The sequence below is a fragment of the Vicugna pacos genome, chromosome 27 (assembly GCF_048564905.1).
Source record: "Vicugna pacos chromosome 27, VicPac4, whole genome shotgun sequence".
NCBI classification, from domain to species: domain Eukaryota; kingdom Metazoa; phylum Chordata; class Mammalia; order Artiodactyla; family Camelidae; genus Vicugna; species Vicugna pacos.
The window spans coordinates 6,339,414-6,363,863 of record NC_133013.1 but is presented as its reverse complement, the minus strand read 5'-3'; the positions used below and the strand labels follow the sequence as shown (position 1 = coordinate 6,363,863).

The following is a 24,450-nucleotide window of genomic DNA, read 5'->3' as shown; positions in this document are numbered from 1 at the left end:
TGGGCTTCCTGGCTCCTCCCTGAGCCTCCCCTTCTCCCTTGCAAAGGGCATTTTCAAAGGTTCAGTAACAAACCTAAAAGGGAAGACATTCACCAGACACGGTAGAAAAGCTATTGATGTGAAAAAATGTCCATCCACTGCGTTTTAGTCTAAAGAGTTAAATATGTAAGACAGTGATTCAGTTTGCATGTCCAGCGTTACTCCTTTCAACAGCTATAACCTCTTAATTCTAATTTCCCACGATTCAGAGTAATCCCACAGTGTCTGTTGTGTGCAAACGTTCCTGTCCTGCAGGCTCTGGGGAACGGCAGTGAACCCAACCTGCCCTGGTTGCACTTTAGAGATTTCAGGTAGCGTCTGCCCTTGGTCCATCTCGCACTGTCCCCTCCTCCTTACACCTGCTGTTTAAGGTGCTTGTTTTCTTTCTTCAAGCGAAGTTGGCCACAAGCACCTTTAAGATTCCTTGAAAACAGTACATACCATATTTTACATATCATCTCTGCCCTTTGTACAAATGGTGGTTTTTTCCGGTTTGCGTGTTGGCGTGGCTGTGAGTTATGACACTGGTACCTGCCCACCACGGCCTGGAGACCACCTTGCAAGGAGATTATACCAGATACCTTACTCTGTGACGTCTTTTTTTTTTTAATTTAGTGTATAATAAATATTCCCAGCCATAACTCAGCCTTCTTCTTGTTATTTTTAATGACTGCATAAAAGTCTACAGTATGAATTTGTGTGATTTCTTCAGTTTTTCTCCTGCTGGGAATATTCTGACGGTATCAGTTTTGCATCTCTGTAAACAGTGCTGCTTAGCTAGCCTTAGAGGCAAGTGCTTGTTTTCCTAGCATAAATTCCCCTAAGTGGAATAGCTAGTCAAAGAGTATTCAAATTTGGAATTTCATTTCATATCGCTGGATTAATTCCACAAAAGGTAGTAGTCCCTCCGACCGACAGCAGCATCACCTAAGGATACCCCTTTGCCCCCTTCTTACCAGCACAGGGTGTTTGCGTTCCCTAGCATTGCACTCATCTGATGGAAGATAAAGATGTATTTCACTTTCATCTGATCTGACTTTCCATGGTTACTTTTCTTATATGTTGCAAATATTTTCTTAAAGTTTTTCATCTCTCATGTGGCTTAATTTTTGGTGTCTTTTGCCATACATAAAATCTAAAAACTTTTTACATAGTCAAATTTGTTAGTGTTCTTTTTTTTATAGAGTTATTTTCACCACCAGATTTATTCACTACCTGTCAAAGTTATCATGACATTTACCTTCCAGTAAAAAATGCCATATTAGCAAAATGCATTTGCAATAGTGTGGAGGGGTAGTTATGTTTATAAGCTCTAAGCATTTACCACTGACACAAACCTGACCTTATCCATTCAAATTCGAGCTCCCAGAGGAAACGTCCTCTTGTAGTGACGTAAGCTTGAAAATGGTTTTTGAAACCACCCAAAGCCCTCTCTTACTTGAACAGTTTTTATTTTTAACATTTTTTAATTGAGTTATAGTCATATTACAATGTTGTGTCAAATTCCAGTGTAACACACAATTTTTCAGTTATACATGAACATACATATATTCATTGTCACATTTGTTTTTGCTGTGAGCTACCATAAGATCTTGTATATATTTCTCTGTGCTATACAGTATAATCTTGTTTATCTATTCTACATTTTGTAATCTCAGTCTGTCCCTCCCCTCGCCCCCCTTGGCAACCACAAGTTTGTATTCTATTTCTATGAGTCTGTTTCTGTTTCGTATATATGTTTTGTTTTGTTTTGTTTTTAGATTCCACAGATGAGTGATCTCATATAGTATTTTTCTTTCTCTTTCTGGCTTACTTCACTTAGAATGACATTCTCCAGGAACATCCATGTTGCTGCAAATGGTGTTATGTTGTCGGTTTTTATGGCTGAATAGTATTCCATTGTATAAATGTACCGCATCTTCGTTACCCAGTCATCTGTTGATGGACATTTAGGCTGTTTCTATGTCTTGGCTGTTGTAAATAGTGCTGCTAAGAACATTGGGGTGCAGGTGTCATTTTGAAGTAGGGTTCCTTCTGGATTTAAGCCCAGGAGCGGGATTCCTGGGTCATATGGTAAGTCTATTCCTAGTCTTCTGAGGAATCTCCAAACCGTTTTCCACAATGGCTGCACCAAACTGCATTCCCATGTTAGTGTTCTCTTTCACAGTGTCTGGATTCTTTTCTCTTAGTTAAGAGGGTTGTCAGAAATTTGTAATGACAGAGGTCACATAAAAATTCCTTTACGTTTCCTTCTAATGTTTTCGTTTTACCGTTTGTATTCAATGTTCAGTCATCCAGAATTTATTTGATATACAGTGTGAAAAAAGGACCTAACTTTATTGGCTTTCAGACAATGCTTCTGCTTTGGACCCTATTCAGTATTTTTCCCCCAGATTTATCATAAGTCTATATTTATGATTTGGTCTTTTTTTAAAAAATGGAAATATAGTTGATTTATAGTGTTGTGTTAGTTTCTGTTGTACAGCATATATCAGGAGAAAACTCTTAATTTGAAAAGATACATGCACTCCAGTGTTCCTAGCAGCACTGTTTATAATAGCCAAGACATGGAAGCAACCTAAGTGCCCATCAACAGATGACTGGATAAAGAAGATATGGTATATTTATACAACGGAATACTACTCAGCCACGAAAAAGAACGAAATAATGCCATTTGCAGCAACATGGTGGGTCCTAGAGATTATCATACTAAGTGAAGTAAGTCAGGCAGAGATAAACTACTCAGTTTTACTCTCTTTTACTTTTTTAATTGAGATATAATTGACATACAACATTATATTAGTTTCAGGTGGGCAACATAATGATTTGATACTGGTATATATTGCAAAATGATCATCACAAGTCTGCTTAACATTTGTCACCGTATATAGTTACAACATTTTTTTTCCTTGTGTTGAGAACTTTTAAGGTTTAGTCTTTTAGCAACTTTGAAATACACAACACAGTATTGTTGTTAACTAGGGTCACCATGCTGTACGTAGCCTCCTGTGGTAGTTTTACTCCCTTAATTGTCTGTTTTAGGGTCAATACCACATTATTTTGATTAAGGCAGCATCCTGGTGAGTTTCACTATCTGGTAAGATGTGCTCCTCCATACTGGTTTTTTTTTAATTTTTAAAATTGTTATATTGAAGTATAGTTAATTTACAGTGTTTCAAGTGTGTGGCAAGGTGATTCAGCTATACATACATACATCTACTCTTTTTCAGATTCTTTTTCATTGTAGGTCATTATAAAATATTGGCTATAGTTCCCTGTGCTGTACAGTAGGGCTTTGTTGTTTATCTATTTTATGTAGAGTATCATGTTTTCTTTTTCAAAAGTGCCTTGGCTCTTTTGTGTATGAACTTTAAACTGTCTGTGGATAGTTTCCAGTAATACCCTTTCAGGATTTGAGTTGCATGACAGTCACAGATTAATTTTGGAAACACTGACAGTTTTGTCACATTAAAGCTTCCAATTCAAGAACATGGTTTGTGTTTTCATTTATTTGTCCTTTGTTTTGTCCCTTTCAGAAAATATGTTATGGGGATGTGTTCATGGTGGCAGAATTTCAATCTCCCCTAAACTGCTCTTGAAAACTAAACCAGTTCACAGGAGAGTCATCACAAAAGCTGAGTGAGGACATGTCCATGGAATGGGTGCCACTGGTCAGTACATCAACTGATGTGGCCAGTGCACCGGCTGCCAGGGAGTGGTGGGATGTGAACGGGAGCTCTTGACAGACCGTGAGGACCCAGATCACCATGAGGTGCTCCCCCCACCGGGTGGCTGGACCCTGGAAAGGTGCTCTCAGGGTTCTGGTTGAAAGTGAGAACAGTAACTGTGCAGGGACATGGTGGCACAGCCTTGGAGCATCTGAGAAAGGCACAGTGAGTCCTCCCTCCCAGAAGGACAGAGCCTCCCCCTGAGCAGAACGACTGGACACAAACCATGTGGAGCAGGACAGGTACACAGACCACAAGAGAGGAGTTCAGATGCTGCAGGACTCCCAGGGACAGAGATCTTAGAAGCTGCTCCAGCCGCAAAAGAGAACCTCCTGCGTGGAGACCATGGCCTTGGGAATAAGGGCTCCAGGGTCTAGAGCTGGAGCTGAGGGCCACCATGTGAGGATGAACTTCACAAGGGCTCTGGATTTAACTCTGAGAAACAAGTAAGTGATACACAGAGATCTCCCCCTACTTGGGTCCTTGCCAGATCAGTGGAGCCCAGCTGGGAATGCTGTCCTGGCCCATCCCCTGTTCTCAGGAGCTTTCTCTTAACAGATCAGGAAAATCCACCTCATTCACACACGGGGAACAAAAACTGAATTGGATGTAATTGGATGCAAAATTGATTCAGAGAACAATGATGAAAATGAACATAATGGTACTAGAGAAAGTGAGAGCACACCCCCAAAATCATTAACTCTTATTTCAAGATCAGCTAAAAGGAAAGAAATGGAAAGACAGCATCAATCAGAAATTGAGAAACTATGAAGGATATGGCTAGGTAGCAGAAAGTTGTGAAATGGGAACAAGTGGGTGTCAGGAAAGAATTAGGGAAAAATGCATTTTAGAAAGGAAGACTAAATTGTCCAGAAGGGACACATAGGCAGATGGTTACTGTAGACAACACAGAGGTAAAAATAGAGGATGAGAAGGAGAAAAATGAAACCAATAGCAACAACAAACAAAGGGATAAAGTGAATTAGAAAGTAGTACGTGCGTTACTCACCTCAGTCTGCCCGCTCGTCCTTTGAGACCATATTATTATTTAATAAATCCTCACTTTCCTTTCTTGAAAAAAAAAGCAATATATGAGACAGGCAAAGAAGATCTGATATACATATGATTAAAGTGTCCAGGAAAGGAAGAACAAAGCAATGGGATAAAATAAATATTTTAAATGATAATGCAAGAAAACTTCCCTAAAATAGAAGAATTGAAAGGTCCCACTGTGGAACTGGGAAAAAAAAATCAGTGCAGAATAATCAACACTGAGACCTATCTCTGTAAAATAATGCATGTTCAAGTTAAGGGAAAAAAAAATCCTTTGGGCATCCAGGTAAAAAGTCCTAGTCACTTGTATTGTGTGTTGTGGAATTCTTGTAGCCAAATAAATCATATGCTGGAAAATATGAAGCAATATTTCAAAAAGTAAATTTTGAGGGGGACAATTTGAAATTTCCAACTTGTAGAAAAGTTATAGGACAGAACTAAGAACTTCTGGACTGGATCCCTTCAATTCAGGTCCCTGATTGTAACCGTTTTACTGTATTTGCCCCTTGTATACACTGTCTCTCTTCCTCAGTGAAAAGAAATCCGTTATTAGTTTTTTTCTTGACCTTGGAGCAGGCTGCAGATGTGATGTCCCACCACCCCTAAAAATTTCAGTGTATATCTCCCCACTCAAGGACACTTCTGTGTAACCGGAGTAAGAGATCAGCATAGGAAGGACATTGCCATCCAGTTCACAGGCCCCATTCCAATTTCACCAGCTTTAGTGTTCCTTTTCCCTTTCTGGCCCAGAATTCTGTCCAGGAATTTGTATGTGTCTTAACTCTCTTCATGCTCTTCAGTCTTCCTTTGTGTTTCACGTTTTCCATGGTTTTAATGAGTGCAAGCTTTATACTCTATAGAATGACCCTGAACCTGGGTCCATCTGATTTATCCTCATGGCCAAACTCAGGTTATGCATCCGTGGCAGGAGTGTTGCAGAAATGATGCCGTGTTCTTCTATCTACAACATCTCAGGAGACATTTGCTGTCTGCTGGGTGTGATCATCTTAAATTCTCCCATTTCCCTTTGATTATATTTTGTGGGGAGGTATTCTGAGATTATACCAATGATTTGTTCATGATCAAACCTCTGCCCATGGGCTTTAGCATCCACAGGTGACACTAACCTTAATCAGCCACCTCTGTGATGGTTGCCAAGACACCATTCTTTATTTCTGTCATTCTTTCTGCATTTATTGCTTGTTACTTTGCTGTAAGAAGAGATTTCTCTTCTTTCTCATCTGTGTCTTTATAGTTAATTCATTTTAAAGTTTGTAGTAATATGGACTCATGGTTATCTGTTTTATTTATCTATTATCATTCTTTATCTTGATGCTCAAATTGTCCCCAATGTGTCCTCATTATACACTGTGCATCTCCTGGCATTCTGACCTACGAAGCTGTTCCAGGCTTATCCTGCACTTTGCCTTGCTCCAAGGAAACGTTGCCATTTCTCCAAGGAGCTCAGTGTGGTCTCCTTGGCTTGCTTCTGGGCCGTCCCAGTGGACATAGTTGGGATATATAAGTATATACACCCATATAAATACATACACACACATATACATTCCTGTGTTGATGGTATTGTTTAGTTCTTGTGTTAGTCTTCATTACTTTCAGTCTACTAATTCTGTTCCTGACAGAGGGATGCTGAAGTCTCTAACTATAATTCTGGATTTCTCTATTCACCCTTCAGTTTTGTCAGTTTTTGCTTTATCTTTTTTTGGTGTTCTGTTGTTATGTACATACACATTCAGGATCGTATGTCTTCTTTGTGAATTGACCCTTTTATTATACTGTTGTGTCTCTTTTTATTTTTTGAGGCTCCTCTCCTATTTGTCTTTGCTTATTTTATGTGTACATGTGAGTTGGTCTGGGGTTTGTTGTGTCTCTTTTTTATCCCTGGTAAAATTTTTTTTTTTGCTCCAAAGTCTAATTTGTCTGATATTAAAATAGCCACTCCAGTTTTCCTTTGATTATTGTTTCATGGCATATCCTTTCCCACATTTTCGCTCTTAATTCTCCTATATTATTATATTTGTTGATAGCATGTAATTGAATCTTTTAAAAAAAATCTACCCTGCCAGTCTCTGTCTTTTAATTGATGTGCTTCACCATTTACATGTAGTGTAATTATTAACTTATTTAAATTTATATCTGCCTCCCCCTACCCTTTTTGTTCCCTTCCTTATTTGTTCTTCTGTTTCACCTTTGCTGCCTTCTTTTGGCTTATTTGGAATCTTATTTAATCGCTACATTTTAACTTACCTGTTGTGTTTTTAACTATATTTTTTTGTAGAGGTTTTTTTTTAGCAGTTGCTCCATAGATTACAATATGTGTATTTGACTTCTCCTTGTTAACATAGAATCATATTTTATCACTTCAAGTGGAATGCTGAAACCTTATCACCCTTAAGGCTCTCATTTGAGTTGTAGTTGTCATGAATATCGTATATAGTTTATCTCACATACTACATCTACATATATTGACAATTCTTTCAGCCAGTATTACACTTTTGTTTTAAAGAATTTAGCAGGAGAAGAATAGTCTCTTATATTTACCATTTCTTTTGTTCTTTCTTCATACCTGATATTCCAGATTTTCTTCTCGTATTATTTGCCTCTGTCTGAACAATTTCCTACAGCAGTGTTTTTAGAGCAAGCGTGCTATCAAATTCTCTTAGTTTTCCTTTGTTTTTTTAATGGAGATACTTGGGGATTGAACCCGGCCCTTGTGCATGCTAAGCATGCGCTCTAACCACTGAGCTACACCCACCCCATGACTCTTAGTTTTCTTTTCCTTAGGCTGCCTTTACTTCTCCTTTGTTCCTGAAGGGTGTTTTTGTTAGATGTACAGTTCTCGGTTGGCACTTCCTTCCTTTCAGCCTTTCAGTACGTTCCAATTCCTTCTGTCTTCCATATTCTCTGATGAATACTTTAAATTATTGCTCCCATATTAGTTGACTGAGTTTTTTTCCTTTCATCTCCGTTCTGCTTTTAAATCCACCCAGTGAATTTTTTACTTTGGTTATCCTATTTTTCAGTTTTAAAAATTTCCATTGGGTTCTCCTTCCTATCAACTAGTTTTTTTCCCCCCCTCTTAGTTTTTGTAGCTTTTCATTCATTTCAAAAATATTCACCCTTACTTACTGGAGCATTTTTCTTATCAGTGCTTTAAAGTCTTTGATATTTCCAAAGTCTGTCATTGACTGTGTTTTCCCATGGAAGTTGACATCTTTCTGATTCTTTGTAGGCCAGGTGACTTTGGATTATTTCCTGTTTTGAACGTTATGTTGTGAGTCTCTGGATGTTGTTTAAATCCAGTGAAGAAGGTTGCTGTTTTTGTTTTAGCAGGTTATGCATCCTCTCAGGTTCAGACCGCATTCTGACTAGCCTCCGTGGATTGTAGTTCAGGTTTCAAAGTCTTTGTGGTCCTTTCCAGATCTGTTCTGCACACATACCCCTCAGGCCGGTCTGGCTCTCAGGTGGGGATCTGTCCCATAGTTCTGTTCTCCATGTTTCAGTATCTGTTTCGGGTTGTGTGGTCACCTCGGGGGTGAGCCTGTGAGTTCATAAACATGTTTCAGGGATCCCTTTCCCTAGCTCTCCACTCTGTGCTCCTCCCGGTGTGTTCTGGTTCCCCAGGGGCTTCCCTTACCCAGTCCTCCAGGAATGCTAGGGCTTTACGTTGCTCTGTGGTGGGAGGACAGAGCGAGAGAATCAGCAGCAAGGCTGTGTCCTGCCCTCCTGGGGCCACGCCCCTCGGATGGAGCAGGCAGAGGGGAGGGGTCTTCTGGGTCTTGATAGCTCCTGCTGCTGCTGCTGCTGTTGCTATGGTATTGCTTGGATGCTGGGGTGTGAGTGAGCAGAGAGAAGAGAAGGAAAGCTCAAAGAAGAACCAGTGGGGACTGCCTTACTCTCTTAGGGCATCAGGGAGTCTCTTTCCAAATCCCTGAGCCAGAACTGGAAAGCTGCTCCTTGTCTGCACCCCTGCTCAGTTGGGGGTTTCAGGCTGTGCTGCGTTTTGGCTGGGGGATGCAACCGAAGAGGGAAAAATACAACCCTCTGCCAGCCTGGGGGTACTTGGAGTTATGTCTCTTGCCTCCTGTCTGCCTGCTGTTTTGCTCTCCGAGTTTCTAAGCTGTCTATTCCGTGCCCTCCACTGGGTCTATGGCTGCAAGGGGCAAGAGGGTATATAGCTCAGTGGAAGAGTGTGCTTAGCAGGCATGAGGTCCTGGGTTCAATCCCCAATACTTCCACTAAAAAGAGAAAAAAATTCCTCCTCTCACAGGTCTGTGGCTGTGATCAGTGGGAGATGCAGGGTGGTGTGAAGTTACTCAGGGTTTTTAATACGCTTTCTGTGTGAGCCAGGCATCCTGTATCCACAGAACTGTCCTTTAAATACAAAGGCCACAGACATACAGTTTTTTTTAAATTGAAGTATAGTTGATTTACAGTGTTGTGTTCATTTCTGATGTACAGCATAGTGATTCAGCTATATGTATATATATATTCCTTTCCAGATTATTTTCCATTATGGTTATTACAAGGTATTGAATATACTTCCCTGTGCTGAACCATACACCCTGTTACTTATTTTATTAAAAATTCTTTTTTATTGAAGTATGGTCAGTTTATAATGCATCAATTTCTGGTTTACAGCACAGTGTTTCAATCATACATATATATATATATATTCGTTTTCATATTCTCTTTCATTATAGGTTACTACAAGTTATTGAATATAGTTCCCTGTACTATACAGTAGGACCTTGCTGTTTATCTTTTTCATATATAGTAATGTGTATCTGCAAATCCCAAACACCTAATTTATCCTTCCAACCCCTTCCTGACCCCAACACCCCTCCCGTGACCGTAAGTTTGTTTTCTACAGACATACAGTTTTGAATTTGCAAGAACTCTGGGACTGTTGGTCCCACGAGCGAGCCCCTTCTCAGTTGTTTGCTGGAGAATGAGCTTCAGAAAACTACGAAAACGATCGTCGAAGCTTTTCATATGTTCTAGGGATGAACGGTGACACTGTCTTTAATTGTGAAACCAAAACTGAAAGATAGCAGTAAGGGAGGCAGATTAATACAGAAACATGACACTTTGTGGTTATAGAGAGTCCTACAGCGAAACAGATAAATGGGAGGAGTTGAAGGAAAGCAGAATAAACTCCTTAATTACCATGCCAGTATGAGCTAGGATAGAAAAATGTCTCTGGAAGCCGACCAAGCAAGTAGTAGAAGGTTGGGTTTACTGACGACCAGAAAGATGAACACCAGCTGAATGTTAGTGGCTAAAACTGATGCTTAGGAGGAGCGAGGAAGGGAGGCAGGAAGCAGCAATTACTAGCTAATCGCATCATTGCTCATAGGAGGGAGGCGATAATGTCTAAAGGGAGAGGTTACTAAGGGGGTTATATAAGGTAGTAATATAAAAGCGGTAACTGGAACCAGTATGCTTCCCACGTACCTACAGAAATGGAGAGAGAAGCCAGCAGAGATAGCAGCCCACGTACGGAAAGACTTTGAGCTTGTGCGTCAGTGTTTTAAATATGAGGTTAAAAATCTGGCAAAGCCGATGCCAAACATACAGACTATATTCACATTATGTAAATAGGCTCAATTAACCTAGTTAAAAAAGTGTTTCAAGTTGACTTAGCAAAGCAAGATCCGGAGATAGACTGGAAGTGAAGAGATTTAGAAAGGCTAAAAATAAGAGGACTGGAGCAGATATACCCGGCAAATTCAAATGAAAAGACAGCAGGGCTCATTCTTTAAAAAACATTTTTTTTTATTGAAGTGTGGTTGACTTACAATGTTAGTTTCATTTGTATGTATAGCAAAGTGATTCAGTTATACATATACATGCATATATATTTTTTCTTTTCAGATTTTTTTCCATTATAGGCTATTACAAGAAAATGAATATAGTTCCCTATGCTATACAGTAGGACCTTGTGGTTTCTCTATTTCATATGAAGGGCTCACTCTTGATACCACATGAGATAGAGTTCACATATTCTTGCTTTTTCGTGATGCATTATCTTTGTATTTGGATTCCGTTGGTTAACATTTTTAATATGAATGTTAAATATTTGAACAGCTGAAGCGTTCAAAGGTTTCGACATGTGACTGCTCTGCTTTTCTTTTTAAATACGCTTCGAGGTTTTCTGGTGGAGCTAAGTGTTGCCGAAATTTCCCCTTCTTCAGTACTACGGCTCCTGTACAGAGAGACTGTTGACTTTTATTTCTCTCTTGCTTTGAAATTATTTATTCTATATTTTTAACTTTTTTTTGATGGAGGTCTGGGGGATTGAACCCAGGACCTTGTGCATTCTAAGCACACGCTCTACCACTGAGCTACACCCTCCCCCCTTATTTATTCTATTTTTTAAGTAAATGTCTTGTGCTTTCCATTTCTATTGTCCCATCATCTATAAGTAATTTTGTTTCTTTGTATTCCATATTTTTCATATCTCAGTGTTTGATGATGCGTATTCCTTTTCCTTATTGCATTAATTGGAATCTTCCTGTTGAATAATAGTCTGAAAGGAAATATTCATGTCTTGCTTTTGATTTTAGTGGGAAAAGCTTTAATTTCATTGCTTTCATTTCTTAATAGATAGGTCATTTTGATGACTTAAATTTTGCAATAATTGCAAACCTGCAGAAGAGTTGCCAAAAAGTACAAAAAAATCCCATATATCCTTAACCCAGATTCACCAATTATTAACCTTGTCATTTCCAGACCCCCAACCCCCCAACTGATGATCAGTTGATTGATTGATACCTCCATCTACATATTTTTTCTGAATCACTTGAGAGTACACAGCAGGCTTCAAATCCGTTTGCCTTTAAATACTTCAATGTCTGTTTCCTAAATACAAGGGCATTACATAAACATGAAGCAATAATAAAAGTCAGAAATTAACATTGATACAGCACTATCCATAGTCCGTATTTGCATTCTGCCAATTGGTCCCAAATGTTCTTCATAAATATTTCCTCCACCTGCTTGCTAGTCCACTATTCAAATTAGGAATTTAAAAGTCATACTTAGGCAATTTCCTTCTGTTTGGAATTCTTACAAGGAATGACAGCTGGATTTTTCCAGTGTTTTCAGTCATATGTTGATATAAGCTCTTGGTTTTTCTCTTTCAGTAGTTGATGTTCTGTAATACTTTTTAAATATATTTTTATTGAGGCATGGTCAGTTTACAATGCTGTGGCAATTTCTGGTGTATCACATATGTAGTATGTTGATAGATTTCCTGCTGTTGAATTATCCTTGGGTTTCTGGAATAATCCTTATCACTTTTTCCTTTAACATATTGTTGGAATCCCTGTGCTGTTGTATTAAGATATTTGCTGCTATAGTCACATGCAGAATTGGTCTGGAGTCTGTGTGTTCATGCGTGGACACAGCATACACTATCTTTAATAAACCTTGTTAGATTGTACTGGCTTTGTAAAATAAATTGGTGAGCTTTCCATATTTTTCTGTGGACTAGCATGGGAAAGATATGTTCTTTGTTAAGTTAGACATCTCAGGGAATTTAGGCTGTTCCCATTTATTAAGATGTGTAATAGATTTAGTCTTATTCTTTTTGACTTAATTTATTATTATACTTTATCATTTTCGGTTTTCCTTTTTTCCTTTTGCTGGATTGATCAAGTTGATTTTTTTCAAAAGTATGTATTTGGGGGATGGGTATAGCTCAGTGGTAGAGTGCATGCTTAGCATGCATGAGGTCCCGGATTCAATCCCCAGTACCTCCATTAAAAAAAAAAAGAAATTGAAGAAAAAGTATGAATTTTAAAAATTCTAGTAAAATACACCTATTATAAAATTTATGATTTTGACATTTTTAAGTGTACAGTTCTGTGGCAGTAAGAATGTTGGCATGATTGTGTAACCATCATCCAGAACTTTTGCACAACTGAAACTGTCCCCATTAAACACTCACTCCTCATTCTCCCTCCCCTAGCCCCTGGCAACCAGCAGTCTACTTCCTGTATGTGTCAATTTAGCTATTTCTGGCAACTCATGTAAGTGGAATCATCCAGTATTTTAACTTTTGTGACTGACTTATTTCACTTAACATAATATTTTCAAGATTCATCCATGTTGTAGCCTGCATCAGGGTCCCCTTTTGAAGGCTGAGTAATATTCCATTGTGTGGTGAGAGCACAGTCATCCATCTGTCTGTTGATGGGCACTTGAGATGCGTCTATCTTTTGGCTTACTGTGAGCCATGCTGCTGTGAACATGGGTGTGCCAATACTTGTTTTCAAGGTGATTTTTATCCCATCCCCCAACCCCCTTCTCCTGTGCTTCTCTGTTCTTCTAATGGTCATAGTTTCATGTTTGACAAACTATTTAAATCTGAATTTCCTACTAGCACACACAATTAAATGGTAGGTAGGATGCCTGTCCTTCTTCAAGCCAAATGGTTTCTTTGGACTCTTTCATCGTTCAGTTTAGCCCCCACCTCACCTCTTATCCTGCATACACCCCCCGCCCAGGGAGAAACCTTTGGAACTTTTCTCTGTCTCTGGTCCATTTTGAAAGACTTGTTCCAAAGAAAACGGCCTTTCGTAGTGGAAAAGAAACTGAAAATATATGTATTATGTGTGTATATGTGTAACTGAATTACTTCGTTGTACACTTGAATCTAACATTGTAAATCAACTACACTTCAATAAAAAATAAGAATTAAAAAAACCCAGCCTTTGAACATTATATAGTTTACATAATTTGAGTTTGAGGGGGCAAATTTTTTTTTTCTTCATCCTTCAGTCTTTTATTGGAGAATTTTGAATTTGAATCTTGAAAAGGTCAAAAAGTACTGTATCCGATGGATTTATTGAAGAGTAAGGAAAATATAATAAAGCCAGTGATGAGTTCTTTCTTTTTTTAATAAAAATATTTTGATTTATTATTATTATTTTTAATAAAGAATGTTTTGATTTATTACTTTTATAAAGAATGTTTTGATTTATTTATTTTTTATAAAGGTTTCAATTTATTTTTTAAATAAAGAATGTTTTTATTTTTCATAAAGAATGCTTTGATTTTTTTATAAAGTATGTTTTGATTTATTATTTTTTATAAAGAATGTTTCAATTTTTTATAAAGAATGTTTCAATTTGTGTTTTATAGAGAATGTTTTGAATATTTATTTATTTATTTTGATGGGTTCTTCAGTCCACTCTGTTATTTCCATATTTGGTGAGTTCGAGGCACTTTGCCGTGGCAGACCTGGTGTCAGGGTGACAGTAACGCAAGGGGAAACGTAGGCGCAGAGGTGAGAAGACGCAGAGAAGGCTGCACGGGGTCCCTCCCAGCCCCCAGCATCGCACCTGCTGCTGAGAACACTGCCCGATGGAGGGAGGAGCGTATCGGTCCTGGGAGAAGTCCTTTTGCCTTTCTCGCTGGGTCGGTGTGCGTAGTGGCTCCTGTGAGCATCTCTAGAGGCTCTAGAAGATGTCTGCCTGTGTGCTGGCCAGATGCAGCCCTGGGGCCTTCCTTTCCGGAGCCCAGGTGTGATGCTAGGGAAGGAGAGACTTCAGACCCACTGTCCCTGGCGTGTCCTGGTTCAGGCCTGCCTGAATTCTGTTTCTGCATTTAGGCTTTGGCAACCTAACTTTGATAGCTTCAGTTGATAGTCGTGGCCTGCTCTTATCTCCTCCACGTCCAACTGATGATGAAGGTGCCATATTTTACCTAAAGGGTGCAGTGCAGTGACATGGATGATGATTTAAGGAGCCCCAGAAATTAAGGATACAGGCATTTTCGGGGGGACTGGGAGGCCTTCAGTCAAGGACTTAGGGGCCTGATAAATGTACACAAGCTACTTCTTCTGCATCAGCACCACCAGAGTCTATGTGTAATTATCACAGACCATGCAACTTAATTGTTCTAAAATAAATCCTTGATTTTTTATGTTACTTAAAAAAATTCGGTTGAAGTCTAGTCAGTTTTAAATGTCATGTCAATTTCTGGTACACAGCATAATGTTTCACATGGACATACATATATTCCTTTAAAAAAGATTAAAAAAAGATTAAAAAAAGAAAAACCCTTAAAATTTAAGCTCATTCTTTTGCAGAAACAAATAGAGAAAATTTGGAACTTCATGAAAAAGCAAATTTGTATTTGGGAAATATAGAATTTATCTAACTATAAGGAAAATGTTGTCTTCTCATCTCTGATGAAAAATTATAGACAGTGGCTTTGATAGTGGATACAAGTAGTGATTTTGTTTGTTTGCTTCTAGTGGAGGTGCTGGGGATTGAATCCAGGACTTCTTGCATGCTAAGCACATGCTGTACCACTGAGCTCAACCCTCCCTCCTCAGTAGTGATTTTGCTGTATGGTTTTGGAACCCTCAGAATGTGAAAGGGCTCTGAGAAAGCTACCTGTTCAACATGTTAATAAGCAGCTTAGCTCCAATGAGCACATACTCATCAGAATATTCTGATTTAAAAAAAACATCTTTTTTTTTTTTCAGTTATGCCCCACAGAGCTCCTTTCAGCTGTTCATAATGGGACACTGCCTTGGTAGAAACTTGAGTTTTGACCCAGTCTCAGAAAAAGGCAGAGAGAGGTAGCATCTGCTTTCCACCTGCCGATTCATTAAATTCACCACTGGGTTCCCCATGTCCTCTCTCCATGCTTGACGTTGCCTTTTTTTTTTTTTAAGTCAGTAAATTTTTTTAACTTACTTTTTTGGTGTGGTTTTTTTTTTTTCTTTTTCTTTTTGTTTTGGGGGGCGGTAATTAGGTTTATTTATTTATTTATTTTAAAATTATTATTAGCCGTTGCTTTTTGGTGCCGAGGGAGGGGGTGAGGCTCAGAGCCGACCCTTTGCAAGATGAGGAAATAACACCTACGAGGTGTGAGTGGATTAACAGAGCTGTAGTCTGTCATGACAAGTAGTAAGTAGCTTCTCCTCAAGATTGACTTTAAAAAAACAAAAAACAAGTTGAGGGGGTAGCTCAGTGGTAGAGCGCCTGCTTAGCATGCATGAGGTCCTCGGGTCAATCCCTAGTCCCTGCATTAAAAAAATAGACAAGTAAAATAAACCTAATTCCCCTCGCTGCAATAGATTTTAAAAAAAAAAGTGAAAACAAATTTAAGAATATTGATTTTCTCTTCGAGAAAAGAAAATGTGTAAATACACACACACATATATATATAATGATACTTTTTTGTTTTTTGTTTTGCTGTATGAAGAATAAAACCCAAAGAAAACAAAGAGCCAGAAGTCCCCCGAGCAAGGCACCTGCTGGGTGACTTGGAGAGTTAGACCTGTGGCTGTTACCTGTAGCCCAGATGGTGTGGCTTTCAGGTGAGAGGAATGGACTCAGTTTAAGAGAAAGAAAAAGTGTTTCTGTGCGGAGAGAGATCCCTGGTATTACATATTCTGGTGAAAGCACGCAGTATTTATCTCTGTTTTTTGACAGTGATAATTATGAAGATGGTGATAAAAGTATTATCTACTTAATTTCATGGAAATTAAAATGAAAACACCCTGGAAGGGTGCAAATGGAAATGCTAAATCTATGCCTGGGCCCCCGCCTTCCCCATTCCTCCAAGTTAAATGCTTTCAACCTTCCTGTTGTCACTTCTTTGGTGGCCAGTATGCACTGTCTTTGTATCAGATGTCACTGAAGAGCGGTCTGATCCCCATGGGGCTCACCTTCTTTTCTGGGTGACCTTGCCTGTTTGTCACTTCTGAAATGTTCTGGGGTCTACTCTTTATTCTGGGAGTTCTGATACTTTGTGGTATTTAGCGCAGGAACTTAGGCACTCGACGTGCCCCTTCTTTAGTACTGGAAATTTTATTCCTCGGTTATTTCCTCGTCTCTGGTTTCTCGGTTCTCTTTCTGTGGCCTCCGGGGCTTGGCTGTTTGACCCTCTGTGTGGGTCTGCTGGGCATCATCACTTCTCTCTCCTATTTGCTGTGTTACTACCTTTTACTACATCCTCTGAGAGGTTTCTTCAGGTTCAGCTTCTGGACCATGTATTGAAATTTTGAAAAATAATTGCAGCAATGACAAGGGGTTAGACAGTGGGAAGGACTTAACGGGATGGCAGGCTGTGCTTGAGGAAGACTTTTTTTTCTTTTTAATTTTTTATTGACGTGTAGTTGATTTACAATATTAGTTTCAGGTGTAAAGCACAGTGATTCAGTTATACATGTACATATGTATATAGTGGGCTTTCATGAAGGGTGATGGAAGCCCAGAAATATCACAGCAGTCCCGGGCCAAAGCAGCCTTTCTTTACCACACAGGATATGCTTTTTAAAAATTTTTTTAAAAAATTTTTATTGAAATATAGCTGATTTACAATGTAGTGTTAGTTTCTGGTGTACAGCATAGTGATTGAGTTACACACGTGTGTGTGTGTGTGTGTGTGTATGTGTGTGTGTGTGTGTGTGTGTGTGTGTGTGTGTGTATTTATTCTTTGTCAAGATCCAGCCATCCCACCCCTGGACATATTTCTGGAGGAAACTCTAATTCAAAAAGATACCTGCACCCCAGGGTTCATATTAGCACTATTTACAGTAGCCAAGACATCGAAGCAACCTAAGTGTCCATCGACAGATGACTGGATAAAGAAGATGTGATATATTTACACAATGGAATACTACTCAGCCATGAAAAAGAATGAACTATGGATGCACTTGTTTGAACTGTGACGTGTCAAGATGTTTGAGAGACTGCTTCTGAGAGTCTCATCTGAGAAGGGGTCTTTTCGGTCCTTCTTGTCTTGTGGCCGAAACCAGGCTACACGACCAGGTTCAAAAACAAAAACCTGGAGAACCCAGGTGTATGCATTTTCTATAAACTACCTGACACATTGGTGCTGGATGCCCTTGGTCTGTCTTGGACCCCAGCCCGGGTTGACATCAGTTGCTGGTCGGTGCATTTCATTCTGGTTTGGCCAACTGTCTGCACCGCGGTTTCAAGCCTCCCTGGAGACCAGCACCAGGTAGTACCAGGGGTGGTAACAGCCCAGGGGAGATGAGCCCTGTACTGACACTGTAGCCATAGTTAAGGTTGTCATGCTCTCTTTCATATTTTCTGCTAATTTTTCTTAGTATTTGCCTTATTTTCTGTGTGCATGATTTTTTCATTTCTGCCTGAGGGTACTAATTAAGAAGCTCTGTTATTCTTGGGTCTGTTTATTCTTCTAAATCTTCCTTCTGTTGTGGTTTTGATTTTCCCGAATGGTCTGGTGATTCTTGGCTGTCCTTGCTAGTAATTTTATTATACATTTGCATTTTTATTAGACCTAGTTTTTTTGGGGGGGATAGGAAATCCAGTTTATTTATTTATTTATTTTTGATGGAAGTACTGGGGATTGAACCCAGGACCTCGTACATGCTAGGCACACACTCTACCACTGAGCTATACCCTCCCCCTCCTTTGATGTTTATAATGGAAGGACTAGTTGATTTGTTTAGAGGCATTCAGCATGTTTTCCTTTACTATCCTGTCCTGCCCATCAAACAAGAGCCGGACCTCACTCTGTCTGGGCGGGGGCACTGCAGATCACCTGGCAGCTTCACCTTTGGATACTGAGCTGGGCGTCTCCCCCCAACGCCTTGAGAGAGCATCCACTCTGGGGTGTGGATTCTCACTTTGGAAGCAGATGAGGCAGAAAGCTCATTTCTTTGGTGCACGCAGCGTTCTTTTGGTTTTTGCCCGAGACGAGACCCCAGTGCTGTTAAGTCTAGGGTGAGGGTCTGGGGAAGCCTGAGGTCCGTCTTAGTTCTGCAGACAGACTTGAGTCACCTGCTTTTGGTCCCATTTCTTGCTTTTTCTCTTGGGACCTGTGGTCCGGGGGCTCATGATTGCAGAACAGTTCCTTTCTCTAAAGCCCTGTCTCCCCTATGCCCCGATCCAGGAATCCTCCCTTTGCCATAAACTGTTCTTAACTTTTCCCCCATATCTTTCAATGGTCTTTTTTCTTCTGTTGCACCCAAATTAGCCTTTTTGGCAGGAGAAGGTCAGGGGAGCAGCTCCCAGTCTGAGGCTGGACCACAGAGCTGCCTCCCTTGAGACCCACCCTCATTCTCCAAGTTGGCTCCACACCCATCTTTCCACTGCCTGGTGTGAACTTTCTGGACCTCATCTAGTCATGGCGAGAAAGTATTTTGGGGGATTTTTATTGACCCATCATACTACCCAGCAGCTCTTTCCAGGATGTTTGTTGCTTTGGGGGAAGAGAAGGAACTCTCTTGAACGAAGAACTCATTACTCAGCTTTGAGGCCCAACACTGACTTTCCTGAGTCTTGGAGTGACCACAGTTATGAAAACCAGACTTTGTTACGAGAGAAAAGGAACCCCAGGGTTATTCCTTTATGTGCTGAGAGCAAAACTTAAAGGCCTGAAAGTTGTTTCACTCTTTTTCAACTTTTGTTTTTATTGAAGTATAATCAGTTACAATGTGTCAATTTCTGGTGTACAGCATAATGTCCCGGTCATGCATATACATACACGTTTGTTTTCATATTCTATTTCTTTAAAGGTTATTACAAGATACTGAATATAGTTCCCTGTGCTATACAGAAAAAATTTATTTTTTTATCTGTTTTATATATGGTAGTTAGTATTTGCAAACCTTGAACCCGCAATGTATCCCTTCCCACACCCTTTCCCCCTGGTAGCCATAAGTTTGTTTACTATATCTGTGAGTCTGTTTCTGTTTTATAGATAAGTTCATTAGTGTCTTTTTTCTCTCTTTTTTTCAGATTCCACATATTAGTGATATCATATGGTATTTTTCTTTCTCTTTTGGGCTTACTTCACTTAGAATGACCGTCTCAGGTTCCATCCATCTTGCTGCAAATGGCATTATTTTATTATTTTTCATGGCCTAGTAGTATTCCATTGTATAAATACGCAACAACTTCTTTATCCAGTCATATGTCGATGGACATTTAGGTTATTTCCATGTCTTGGCTATTGTAAATAGTGCTGCTATGAACATTGGGGTGCAGGTGTCTTTTTGAATTAGAGTTCCCTTTGGATATATGCCCAGAAGTGGGTCATATGGTAAGTCTATTTTTAGTCTTTTGAGAAATCTCTGTACTGTTTTCCATAATGGTTGCACCAAACTACATTCCCTCAACAGTGCAGGAGGGTTCCCTTTCCTCCACACCCTCTTCAGCATTTGTCATTTGTGGACTTTTGAATGATAGCCATTCTGACTGGTGTGAGGTGATACCTCATTGTAGTTTTGATTTGCATTTCTCTGATAATTAGTGATATTGAGCATTTTTTTCATGTGCCTGTTGGCCCTGACTCCTCCTCTTGATGGTAGACCCCATACTCCCCTGACCCCCACCCAGGCCTGCTCTCCTGTTCTCTGCAATGCTTTTTATAATCTGAGCTTCAGTTTCACTGATATCTGTGTCCTGCACTGGAGCAGAGGCTCCCTGAGGCGGGGCCCCAGGTGGATGTGCCCATCTTGTCTCTAGGACCATGCTTAGCCCAGGGCGGGTGCTCCGTAGGGGTTTCCAGGACAAGCCGTTGAACAGAGGAAACCAGCCTCCATCCCTGCATACACACGGCTCTGCGTCACTGTTGGTCTCCCGAGGTGGGTCCTGCAGGTCCTTGTCACTTGGTGGTGACTTTTATGGGCAGCGTGTGTCTGAGAGTATAGGCTGGGGGCTGTATTGATGCTGGAGCTTGGCTCCTGCTCTTGTGCTTTAAGATGCCAGCTGGATTCTTTTATGGGCTTTGTATTTTTAAAAATACTCTCCTCGGATCCTCAGACAGGTTCTATTTCTGGCCCAGCCAGGCAGGCTCTAGAATATTGTCTAGCATAACTTTTCAGGGCTATGGGAGACTAATGCATTGTCTGTTTTTCACTTATTTTAGAGATAGCTTTTCTGTACTTCTGTTTAGAGAAAACGCCTAAAAATCCCCATGGTATCCTCTGTATGGGTCCTGAGTGGCTTTGGCACTTTCCGGATCACACTGTTTAGGGGATCATAGGTGCAATTTGTAGTGTTGTGTCACTTTGTAAATGGCATCTTAAATGCTTAAGAACAAGATGGCGGGAGGGTTGTCAGGTACTTATAATGGCAAGCAAAGCGTTAGACCTCTCCTGACGGATTATAACTCTCTCTATGTATTCTTTTAAGATAGCCATGTTACTGTAAATGTAGACGTCCGTCTCCCTGTCTTGGTTTGACTTCCCTCTGTGAATGTGCCCCTCTCTCCTCTCTTCGGGCTGGGGCCTAGAGACAGTTTCCCTGAGCTCTAGTGGGAAAACAGGGTTGACCAGTCTTTGTTTGAATGCCCTCCTGTGGCCTCTCTTTGAGGTCTCCTTTCTTTCAGCCTAACCAGAAGGCTGCGGTAAGGCTTCCAGGGAGGCTGGGGTGTCAGGAGGGGTGAGGGGCTGGGGGCTTAAGCTCAGCGGTGTAATTCAGACTCTGGATTCCCCTGTGACTATGTTGAACTCAAGCACGTGGCCTGCATTGTCCACACTGGCTCAGGCCTTGTCTTGGGATCCAGGGACTCTGGGGAAAGTGAGAATAGTGGCGATGGATTGGACACATGGTGGGGCTTCCCAGGAGATACTAATGCATGTGGGGTCCAGTTCTTGGGGTGCCACCTGCAGTCTGCTGCCTGGAGCCAGCCCTGAATCCCCTCCTGCCAGGCGTGGGATTGCAGGCTTTGTTCTTGGCTTTGTAGCCCTCCTTGGTATCAGGTAGGCTGTATAATACTCTTTTTATTTTTAACTAGTTTATTTGGTTTTTTTAGATTCTACATATGAGATCATACAGTATTTGTCTTCCTCTCTCTGACTTATTTCACTTAGCATAACGCCCTCCAGGTCCATCCATGTTGCTACAAATGGCATTATTTCATTCTTTTTTATGGCTGAGTGGTATTCCATTGTTTACAGATACCACATCTTCTTTATCCACTCATCTGTCGATGAACGCTTAGATGCTGTCCAGTATTCTTTAGGCAAATTCCATTTTCCACTTCGTTCAGCCAGCTTGTGTTCTGTTGCTTACAAACAAAACCCCAGAATAGTGCAGGATTGGAGAAGTGAGTGGACACAGGCAGCAGGCAATCTGGGCAGTGAGAGTGGGGCATCTGGGTCTGAGAATTTGCCCAGGTGAGGGCAGAAGGCTGACTATCCAGCCAAGATTGGGTGATGAGTGTCTGGCCGTCGTAGTAGGCAGTGGGGAGTGGGCTATTCAGATAGTTGCCACTGGTCACTCTGAAGAAGAGTGAAGGGCCCGAGGAGATCAGGGACCAGAACGGGGGAGCTGGTTGCTTCCAATGCTGGGTCAGTTGAAAGAATGAGGAGCTTGAAGCCTGAAACTCTGTGCTCTCAGAGTGCCCTGGACACAGAAGACTTTCTATGACTACACTAAACAAAGTGCTAAGACAGAGCAACAGATGGAGTCTTGGTGTGAGTCCCTCTGGTGGCGTGTGGTCACAGCCTGGCTGGGCTCTTGTGGCAACTGCGTCCTTGGTTGAAGAAGACTGTGATGGACCATACTGGGGGACCAGCAGGACTCAGCATCCCTGTGGGCAGTCCCCGCTCGGCTGAAGCAGGCCAGTCCACCTCACTAGAACACCTCACCTGGGAGGCTGGTTTCCTCCTGCTTATTGTACCCAGAGACTGGAGGCCAGCCCCAGCTAGGCAGGTGGGTGTAGCTGCCATTATAAAGGAGAACGCTTACACACCGCCAGAACATGGATTTTGCTAACTTGCATAGATGCAGATTTTGTTCACGTAAGTACCAGTGGATCTGAGGCTGCTGGGCCAGGGAGAGAGGCGTAGTTTTAGATGGCAACACAGTCATCAGCATGAGTGTACTTCCTCCAAAAAGAGCTTAAACCCACATTGACCTGTAATCCATTGATTCTTTTTTTTATTAGTTTTTTTTTAATTGAAGTATAGTCAGTTACAATGTGTCAGTTTCTGGTGTACAGCATCATGTCCCAGTCACGCATCTATATTGATTTTTTATCGTTTTGTTTCCTCATTCCTTCATGTCCTCACCTCCTGCCTTACCCAACTCAGTTTCTTCCAACTTAATGTCTGAGATCATCAGCCATTACAATCCTTCCTTTGTCCCTTCTCCTCCCTGGCCCTTCCCTAATCTGATCATCCTCTTCTGGCCAGACCCCAGCCTGGCTGAACCCAGCTCACTGCTTATTCCACGGCTGCATCTGCCCAGCTCCGCACGGCTGGTACAAATCCGGGTGCATGCTGAGTGGTCGCCACATCCATGACCAGCAATCCTTTCCCCCCTTTGCATAACTGACTGACCCCTTCCCAGTCCTGAAGACGTATGGGAGTGAGCCCAGCAGGTGTCTGGGGAAGGGCATTTCAGACAGCGGCAGAGCAAGTGCAAAGGCCCTGAGGCATGGCCACCCCCCTCCATGTGTTCAAGGGACAACAAGGTGGCCAGTGGGGCTGCAGTGGAGTGAAGACGAAGGACCACAGTCAGAGACTACGATGGAGCAGGGATCCTGGTTGTCTGGGTCCTTGTCAGTCATCAGGAAGATTTTGGCTTTTTTGTCTCTCTGGGAGCTGCTGGAGGTTTTGAGCAGAGGAGTGACATTTCCTGATTTCAGTTCTAGCAGGATTGTTCCGATGGCTTTGTGGAGATCATGTTGAAGGCGGGCGTGGGTGGAGGAGCAGGGAGATGGGTTGGGAGGCTGCTGCTGTGATCCAGCTGGAGATGATGGTCCAGGCCATGGGTTTGAGGAGTAGTTGGATTTTGCATGTATTTTAGGTAGAGTGCATTACTAGTCTTCAGTTACACAATTTAACACTTCAATTAGAATACAAGAGGAACTGGAGGCAACGTGGGTGTGGTCCTGCAGGATCTGCACTGGGACTGGAGTTTGTGTGGTATGTTCTGGCTGCAGAAGAATCACCGCGGGGACTGTGGGGCAGGGGTTGGGAGTGTGAGGTTGGGATCGAGGGCGAGTGTTGAGGCCGGGTGGCCGAATGGCTGGGCTGTGTTGGTCCTCCGCTCCTTGGGGACCCTTTCTCTGTTTGGCAGACCCCTCCTTATGGGGACAGGGTGCACTTGAAGAATTCGTATTGGTCAGGGTGTTTTCAGTGGCAGGTGGAGACACTCTGTGCATGTCTGTGTCCAAATTTTCTCTTCTAAGGACACCAGCCCTATTGGACTAGGGCCTACCTTAATGGCCTCTTTTAAACTCAGTTAAAGCTGCAAAGACTGTATTTCCAAATCAGGTCACCTTCTGAGGTCCTGGGGGTCAGGATTTCCATGTATCTTTGATGGAGGACACAGCTCAACCCATAACAGAAGATTTCCAGGCTGCTGGTTTTGTGCCTCAGTGCCATCATCAGGGACCAAGGTTCTCTCTCCTGGGTTCTGCTGTTAAAAGCTCCTTGGCTTGTCCTCCAGCAGGATGGCATCCCGATCAGAAGTGGCAGTCCCCAAGTGAAGTGAGAGATTGCCCATCCTTGTGTCTCTTCTTAATGGCAAAGACGTCTTTACTGGGAGCTGCCCTCAGGTTTCCCCTCGTGCCTCATTGGTCAGACTGGAGTCACGTGCTTATCCCTGACCCAATCACAGGTGAGGGGAATGAGCTGATA

The 24,450-nt window shown here is 41.4% G+C and overlaps 1 protein-coding gene and 1 non-coding gene across 3 annotated transcripts in view; one reads left to right on the top strand and one right to left on the bottom strand.

Moving 5' to 3' along the window:
• Nucleotides 1-24,450, top strand: part of ENTREP2 (endosomal transmembrane epsin interactor 2) — a 275,220-nt gene that overhangs the window by 1,690 nt on the left and 249,080 nt on the right. The window lies entirely within an intron of this gene.
• On the bottom strand, nt 11,121-11,195 carry TRNAS-AGA (transfer RNA serine (anticodon AGA)). The gene has a single exon. It is a non-coding gene; the product is annotated as a tRNA-Ser (tRNA).